The sequence below is a fragment of the Salvelinus alpinus genome, chromosome 5, assembly GCF_045679555.1.
Source record: "Salvelinus alpinus chromosome 5, SLU_Salpinus.1, whole genome shotgun sequence".
In the NCBI taxonomy this organism is placed as follows: Eukaryota; Metazoa; Chordata; class Actinopteri; order Salmoniformes; family Salmonidae; genus Salvelinus; species Salvelinus alpinus.
Genome location: NC_092090.1, coordinates 32,116,270 through 32,124,615, shown reverse-complemented (window position 1 = coordinate 32,124,615; position 8,346 = coordinate 32,116,270). Strand labels below are relative to the sequence as shown.

The following is an 8,346-nucleotide window of genomic DNA, read 5'->3' as shown; positions in this document are numbered from 1 at the left end:
ATAAATCATAGTATTTAGTCATTCAATATCACACTGTCCCCCAGGACCATAATCTGTTTACAGGAGCGCTGTAGCTTTACATAGCACCTCCAAATCCATACTGAATGAATTTTTTTAATTGGTAAATAAATGCAAAATACATGCTAACAGGCGACCGTAGTGGTGCTCCTGAATGCTTGAATATCATTCTGAACATGATGTGCCCGTTATGGATTATGTATCAATGTGTGTTTCCAAGGTGATTCATAATAAGCAAAGTCTCCAGTCTTTTGATGAAGCATCATGGATACTCTTGAACTGACATATTATTTCACCTAGCCCTGGTACAATGTCCAAAATCTAGACTCAGATGTGATGCCTTGTATACCTGTGAACCAAATAGAATGTGATCCAAATTGTTTTTTAAAACAAAAAGTTTTAACCTGACCATTTTGAAGGGATGAGAAATAGCATTGTTTTAGATTATAATGTATTTAATTGCTATTAAGACAGTTTACAAATCAAGCAACATAACAAATAAGAATATAAACAAAGTACAACATAACAAAAGTACCATAATAAAACCTTGGTATCTCAGACACATTAGTAAAGCCAGTGTATGATTAAAGTCCCTTTTCTTTCTCATTTTAATAAATTGTACAACAGAGAAGGACAGTGCTAGGTGTCAAATCCTGACAATGCCCAATCTCATATTTATATGAGTAGGGCACCAGGTCAAGCATAAACCCTGGGTAGAGGGGCTCATTGAATGTGGTCTGGAATGTAAACAGGTGTGTCACTGTGTCAGAGGAGACTCTGTAGAAGGACAAAATGCCGGCCGGCGAGTTCAGATAAACCTACTCTTTTGGCAGGTTGGGAGTCTCCCTGGGGTTTAAGGGAGTTGGTGGGGGGTGGGAGAGGTATATCATCCTCTTCATTGTTGTGGCAGATGGAGTAACCATGCCAAGTGGTATATTCTCCAGAGCAGTTAAGACACCAGGATTTGTCATTGGATCCAAGTTAACAGAGACAGCTATGTCTTTTTCTGCTGATATCTTTATGTCACCCCGATCTTAGTCTCAATCCTATTCCACTGTACACCCCAAGCTTAGTCTCAATCCTATTCCACTGTACACCCCAATCTTAGTCTCAATCCCATTCCACTGTATCTCCCAGTAACATCGTCCACTCAGACCGTCTTTACACAGCACCTGTGGCCAGTGTTTAAACCTCTCTGGATGATCAGGATATTGTTGATTATTTTCCATCACCCTCACCTGTTCGTTCCTCTCAGAGGGAGAGAGACGTCTGTGTGCTGTGTCTGGGTCCAGTGTGAGCTTGCAAGCATACTTCCTAAGTAGTCATGGTTTCACCCAGAACTCTTCATTATGGTCCACATCGATTTTCTCCAGTCTACAGTGTGGATCTTCCAGTCTAGCTGAAAGAACCTTCAAGCCTGATTCTCCTGGGTGATTGAAGCTCAGGTCCAGCTCTCTTAGATGGGAGGGGTTGGACCTCAGAGCTGATGCCAGATAACTGATGCCAGTCCTCCTCTGTCACGCCACAGAATGATAGCCTTAGTATCTCTAGTTTACAGTTGGATTCTGCAGACCAGCAGAGAGCCATTTCACTCCTGTATCGTGCAGGTCATCGTGACGCAGGTCCAGTTTTCTCAGGGAAGAGAGGCTTGCCTTGAGAGCTGATGCCAACACTTCACAACATTTCTTGGTCAGGGAACATCTGTGTAGCCTTAGTGTCTCCAATTTAGAGTGTGGACCTTTCAGTGAAGTAAGGAGGATTGTCATTCTGCCATCATCATCATCATCATGATCATAATAATAATCATAATCCTCATGATCATCATCATCAAACAGTTTAAAGTTCCTCAGGTCAAGCTCTCTCAGTGGTGAGTCTGCAGATTGGAGAATGGAAGCCAGTGATTCACATAGCTTGCATGTGAGTGTGAGAGTGAGAGTGAAGCCAGACAGCCTCAGTGTCTCCAGTTAACTTTTACAGCCTCAGAAACCCGGATCCGGGAGCACCCCCCACCCCCCACACACTGATTAGCATAGATAGCATAGCTTCAGAAGTAGATAGTAGCATCTAAATATCATTAAATCACAAGTCCAAGACACCAGATGAAAGATACAGATCTTGTGAATAAAGCCACCATTTCAGATTTTTAAAATGTTTTACAGGGAAGACAAAATATGTAAATCTATTAGCTAAACACGTTAGCAAAATACACCACTATTCTAACTCCATCAGTTTCTTACTCCTTCAGGTGCTATCACCAATTCGGCTCAACTAAGATATTGATAGCCAATAACCTATAAAAAAAACCATCAGATGACAGTCTGATAACATATTCATGGTATAGGATAGTTTTTGTTAGAAAAAAGTGCATATTTCAGGTAGAAATCACAGTTTACAATTGCACCGACCATCACAAATCCACTAGAATTACTAGATAGAGCAACGTGTATGACCAATTTACTCATCATAAAACATTTCATAAGAATAGACAAAGCATAGCAATGGAAAGACCCAGATCTTGTGATTCCAGACAATATTTCAGATTTTCTAAGCGTTTTACAGCGAAAACACAATAAATCGATAAGTTAGCATACCACATGTGAAAACGTTACCAGAGCATCGATTCCAGGCAAAGAGCGCTATAACGTAATCACCGCCAAAAGATATTAATTTTTTCACTAACCTTCTCAGAATTCTTCCGATGACACTCCTGTAACATCATTTTACAACATACATATACAGTTTGTTCGAAAAGGTGCATATTTAGCCATACAAAACCGTGGTTACACAATGAAAATACTAGGAAATCAAGCCTCAATATGTCTGACGTCATCTATCAGAGTGATCTAGTTTAATTAAAAGCTAATCATATACTTGACTAAAAAATACAGGGTTGACAGGAATCGAAAGACAAATTAGTTCTTAATGCAACCGCTGATTTACATTTTTAAAATTATCCTTACTTTTCAATACAGGGTTGGCCAAGTGAAGCTATACCAAACAAAATGGCGATGTATGCGTTTAAAATATTTCGACAGAAACACGGTTTATCATATTAAATATTGCTTACTTTGAGCTGATCTTCCATCATATTCTTGGGCAATGTATCCTTTCTATGTTATAAACGTCTTTTGGTCGATAGATGTCCTCTGTCCTTCGAAATGTCCATCACCAACGACCGACACCCTAAAGCGTGTCCAAACTTTCAGAGTGCACGACAAAGAAATTCCTCAAAATCGCACTAAACGGATATAAATTGATATAAAACGGTTAAAATTCACTACATTATGATGTTTTTAACAACTATAACGACTGAAAACATGACCGGAGAAATACTGCTGGTTAGAAAACGATTTGGAACGAGGCAGGTCCGATGGCCTTCACGCTTGAGGCGCACGTTGAGAAAGAGGGGTCTCTGTACATTTTTGTCATTTATAATGGCTGTGAACGTCCCATAGACTTCATTGAAAACGTGATGACGTACAGACACCCAGAGGAAGACGTAGGTAGTGTCGGTTTCTTCATAGCATTCACTGTGGCCTTATAAACAGACCCCAGATCAGAGGTAAAAATTTCTGAAATCTGAACCCTGTCATGAAAAGTGCTGTAGAAATTGTTCTGTACCACTCAGAGACAAAATTTCAACTCCTATAGAAACTATAGACTGTTTTCTATCCAATAATAACAATAATATGCATATTGTACGATCAAGAATTGAGTACGAGGCAGTTTAATTTGGAAATGTAAAAAAAAAAATAATGCTAACAGCTCCCCCTATTGACAAAAGGTTAAAGGTTTGGATCTTTCAGTGAATCAAAGATAACATTCAGTCTGTGCTCCTCAGCATCATTAACCCCACTGTCATAATAAAAATCATAATTATGCAGTGTCACTCTGACACTCAGGTCAAGCTCTCTCAGAGGTGAGTCTGCTGATTGTGAATGGAGGCCGGTGTTTCACAGTACTCCTCAGAAGGTGTAAAGTCAGGCAGTTTTGCCTTCCTACATTTCCTCACAGCTGGGCTCAGTCTCTCACACCGCCTCTTCTGATATGTTATATTTCCTCATATCAATCTCATCCAACACACACCTTGACATCAGCAGTGCATTGGCAAGTGCTGAGAAGTTTGTTCTGAAAATGTTACGTCTGTTTGATATCCTGACTCGAGGAAGTTCTGTATGTCCTCATGTGCAGAGTTGTCTTTCATCTAAGTCAAGCAGAGGAGGAGATTGATGTACCTATCAGGTGAGACATTCCTTATGGAAGGCTCCCTGAGGTATTCCTTAGTTTCCTCAAAAGCATCTGAGCAGTTCAGTGTCTGTGGAAGTAGGCCTTTTAGAAGACTCTGATTGGATCCCAGTCAGATGCCAAGAAAGAAGCAGAGGAACATGTCCAGGTGTCCATTATCACTCTCAAGGCTTTATCCACAATCATCTTTAGCAACTCATTCAAGGGAAGCTCTGTAGACACATTCTTCATAAAAGACTCCAGGCTCTTGATGTTCTTGGTGTCATGACTGGCCTGTTTGGGTCAGGTTATCTTTCACACCCACCAGAGGGAGAGAGATCCAGAGGTATGGAGGTGGGGGGTTTCATTACACCTCACGCCCATTAGAAATCTTAAGGCAGCAGACAAAATCCCCTTTTCCTCTCAGTATGGATGAATGGAATGTATGATGGGCCTATGGAGAACCTACCCCAGAACAGTAACATGCAATAAATGGACTTTGGGACAATATGTTTTGTCAGCCAATATGGTAGCAATGACGATAGATGGAATATGAAAATGAATGTCGTTTTTGTTATGTTATTAAAAGTTAAATGACGATGTTATAACGAAAACAACATTCTAACTTGAAGAGTTTTCACCATATGTACCTGACGTGTGCATAATGTACATTGTGTGGAAAATGTCCAGATCAAAGAGAATGTTTTTGTAAAGATGAAATGTGAAGTTAGTTGTCTAAATTGGATTTAAGTACAATCCAGACCTTGCCTCGTAACTAGTTAAGCCCAGAGAATTTACCCTAAAGATGGAAACGCCCATTTCTGACCCGAGGGTATAAAACATGTAAGTTAATTAAGAATTAACATTATGACTAGGGACCACGAGCCACAGCCACGGTCCAATTAGTTGTAACCCCAAAACGCAACACGAGGCTGAGTAAGACAAAGGAAACATTTTGTGTCTAAGAGGGTGAATTCAAGCAGGACCACCGGTTATTCTCTCCAAGGAATCGTGTGTCTACACTACTTTCATTCCCACGCTGGAACCACCTGGCAGACTAGCCGTCCTCAGAAGACCCCTCTTTCAGAACAAGGGCGAGGAAACAGACCACTAAGAGAAAGGACACTGACATAGTGAGGACAATCAGAGAGTTACACCCGGTAAAAGAAGAAGTGCCGTCATCAGAGGAGAAGGCGAAACAAGTCCACGAAGTGACACCCCATCGGAGGGCGACCTTCGACACGTAATTACATCATTATATTCTAACCCATAAGCAGTTCTGGGCAAGGTTAGGGTTAAACTAAGCATAGTTTACAAATGTAACCAAGTGTGCTTTTCTCTCATGCACTCTATCTCTTTCTCTCTCTTTTGAAATCCCCATTTTGTGTAACACGCATCATATTGTGTTGTCCCGCTAGGGATGTGTTTCAGTGTACTAAGTTCTAATCAATAGCTCAGACTGTGTGTATGTGTATCATATATTATAATTTTAGCTTGTTAGTAAATAAAGATTCAACTCAATTGGTGTGGTACGGACTTATTTAGTGTGACTCGGGTTTGTGCAGATTCCCGGATTATGCGACGTTCAGAACGAGACTGTAGAGGAAATTAATTAATTTGCGACTGTTGTAAAATCGATATTCTAATATTCTTTGAGTTAATTTGGGAAATAGAAACTCACCCATGGTGCCTCAGGTTACTGACTTAATAATTACCTGATTCATTTAATCACATTCATATAAACAGTTAATCATTTGATGAACAGCTGTCGTCACATTAATCAATCCAACGTTATGACATTGGTCACACAGCAGAATAACACATAAAGAGCAACAAGAAACTCCTGAAAGCTCGGGTGAACAAAGCAGTACACCTTCATCTGATAACACAAAGACACCTTTTTAAGGATTTATATGCAAAACCCAGAGTACACAGATGCTTCACTGATATCAATTCCACACTGTCTCAGGTCATCCTCACATAATATGATATTCCCTTTACCAGCTCATCAAATGCCAGCTGCCCCAGTTTGAGAATGATTCCTTTGTTTGTTTCCATGATTCTTTGTGGATCATGCTCATTTTGCCAATCATACTTATTATTCTTTAGGTTTGTCTGAATAAGCACAAGGTGAGTGTACATCTCAGTCAGAGTTGTGATCTCATCACTCATCTTCACACAACATTTCCTCAAAAACCAATGCAGTAATCCAACAGAAGACTGGTATGTGACATATGATGTAGACACTCCTCATTCCCTTTATCTGTGACATGATTCTACTGGCCAGCTACTTTTCACTGAATCGCTGAACCACTGAACCACTTCCTGAAATATTCCTCTTTCTGTTTGTCTTTGAACCCTCGTACTTCCGTCCTTTGGTTAGGAGCCTCACAGGGTATGAGATTGGCAGCTGCTGGTCTGGATGTTATCCAGAGGAGAGCTTTGGGAAGCAGATTTCCTTTGATTAGTTTGTCAGCAACACATCCACTGATGACATCTCTGTTAGATCACTCAACTTCTTGTTTTGCCAAAAATCTAATGGAAGTTTGCTTTCATCCAGACCATCAAAGATGAACATTACTTTACGGCCAAGATATGTATTTGTGTTGGTTATCTCTTTAAGTTCAGGATGGCAGTAATGTATAAGTTCTTGAAGACTGTACTGGTCATTTTTTTAATCAAATTCAGCTCTCGGAATGGGAGCACAAAGATCAACATCCTGATACGCTTTTCCGTCCGTCCAGTCAAGTATCAACTTTTGTACAGAGACTGTTTTCCCGATGCCAGTGATGCCCTTTGTCATTCCAGTTCTGATGGGTGCCTTTTGTCCCCCTAAGGGTTTGAAAATGTCATTGCAGTTAATTGGAATACATGGTGGTTTGTTTCTCCTGGATTAATTTTCTAACATCTGAACCTCATGTTCTTTATTAACCCTCCCACTGTCACCCACTGTGATGTAGAGCTGTGTGTAAATACTTGCAAGGAGTGTTTGATCTGTTGACATACCTTCAAACACAAATGCAAACCTCTCCTTTAGACTGGCTTTATGTTTCTCTTTAACTCTCTGTATAATGTCACCCACTTTCATCTGTGCAGTGCTCCTAGTCTGATGATCATGGTTCATGGCTGGCGACGTAGCTCCACCCAGCTCCTGGACCAAGACAGGTTCTGTCTTCAGTAGGATCCTGTGGAAGGCTGATTTGACTTTTATTCCCCCTAAATTTAAGGCCTTGAACAGCTCCCTCATTTGTTCCCCTCTGGTCCGGGCAGTGTGAATGTTTGAATACACCTCTTCATGGATCAGACACTTCTGGAGCAGGTGATCTGCTATGGGCATCACCGTGGAAACCCTCTGACTGAGATCTGTGCCTGTCCACAAACTCAGCGTTCCTCTCTTCTCTTCTCTCTTCTGTGTCCCCATCTTCTCTCTCCTTTTGTGACTCCTTTTCTTTCTCCTTCTCCTCTGTTCTTAGGTAGTACCCTCCATATCTCTGTATACCCAGTATCAATACGAAACCTTTCTCGTAACAGTAATGCACTTTTCACAGTGTGGTGTTGTGGTGCTCAACTTTGACTCTCTGCCTTACATTCAGTCTCTCTAGAGAATTGTTGCTCCATTATTGGGACAGCCAGGGTTCCTCTCTTCTTTCTTCAGTGTCCCCCTCTTCTCTCTCCTTTTCTGACTCCTCTTTTCCCTTCTTTCTCATTCCCCGCCTTCATTTTTAAGGTAGTGCCCTCAAAATCTCTGTATCCCCAGTCTCAATACAAAACAATTCTTGTAACATGAATGCACTTTTCACCGTGTGGTGTTGTGGCGCTCAACTTTGACTCTCTGCCTTATTGTCACTAAGAGCGGGGAGTGTGTGGGCAACCCATTTGAGCAAACAGGAAACCAGCTATGCTGGTTGGGTGAGAGCGAGGGGGGGGGGTTGAGAAAGAGTGAGAGACTCCTTCCAATTTTGTCAAGTGTGTTTATGTCTATATATGGGTTGCAGCCTATACCAGGGTTTTTTATTGGCCCTCCAATGCGTTGCATAGCACCACCCCATTTGATGCACACACACACAACCATTCACATTCCTTCACACTCTTCACACACGCTGC

General features: G+C 41.1%; 4 pseudogenes; all 4 read right to left on the bottom strand.

Annotated features, from left to right (window-relative positions):
* Nucleotides 1-490: 490 nt before the first annotated feature.
* On the bottom strand, nt 491-1,982 carry LOC139575288 (ribonuclease inhibitor-like; annotated as a pseudogene).
* A 1,821-nt stretch (nt 1,983-3,803) lies between these two features.
* Nucleotides 3,804-4,545, bottom strand: LOC139575287 (NLR family CARD domain-containing protein 3-like; annotated as a pseudogene).
* A 1,411-nt stretch (nt 4,546-5,956) lies between these two features.
* LOC139575286 (protein NLRC3-like) lies at nt 5,957-6,529 on the bottom strand (annotated as a pseudogene).
* Nucleotides 5,957-8,346, bottom strand: part of LOC139575285 (NACHT, LRR and PYD domains-containing protein 3-like) — a 34,635-nt pseudogene continuing 32,245 nt past the window's right edge.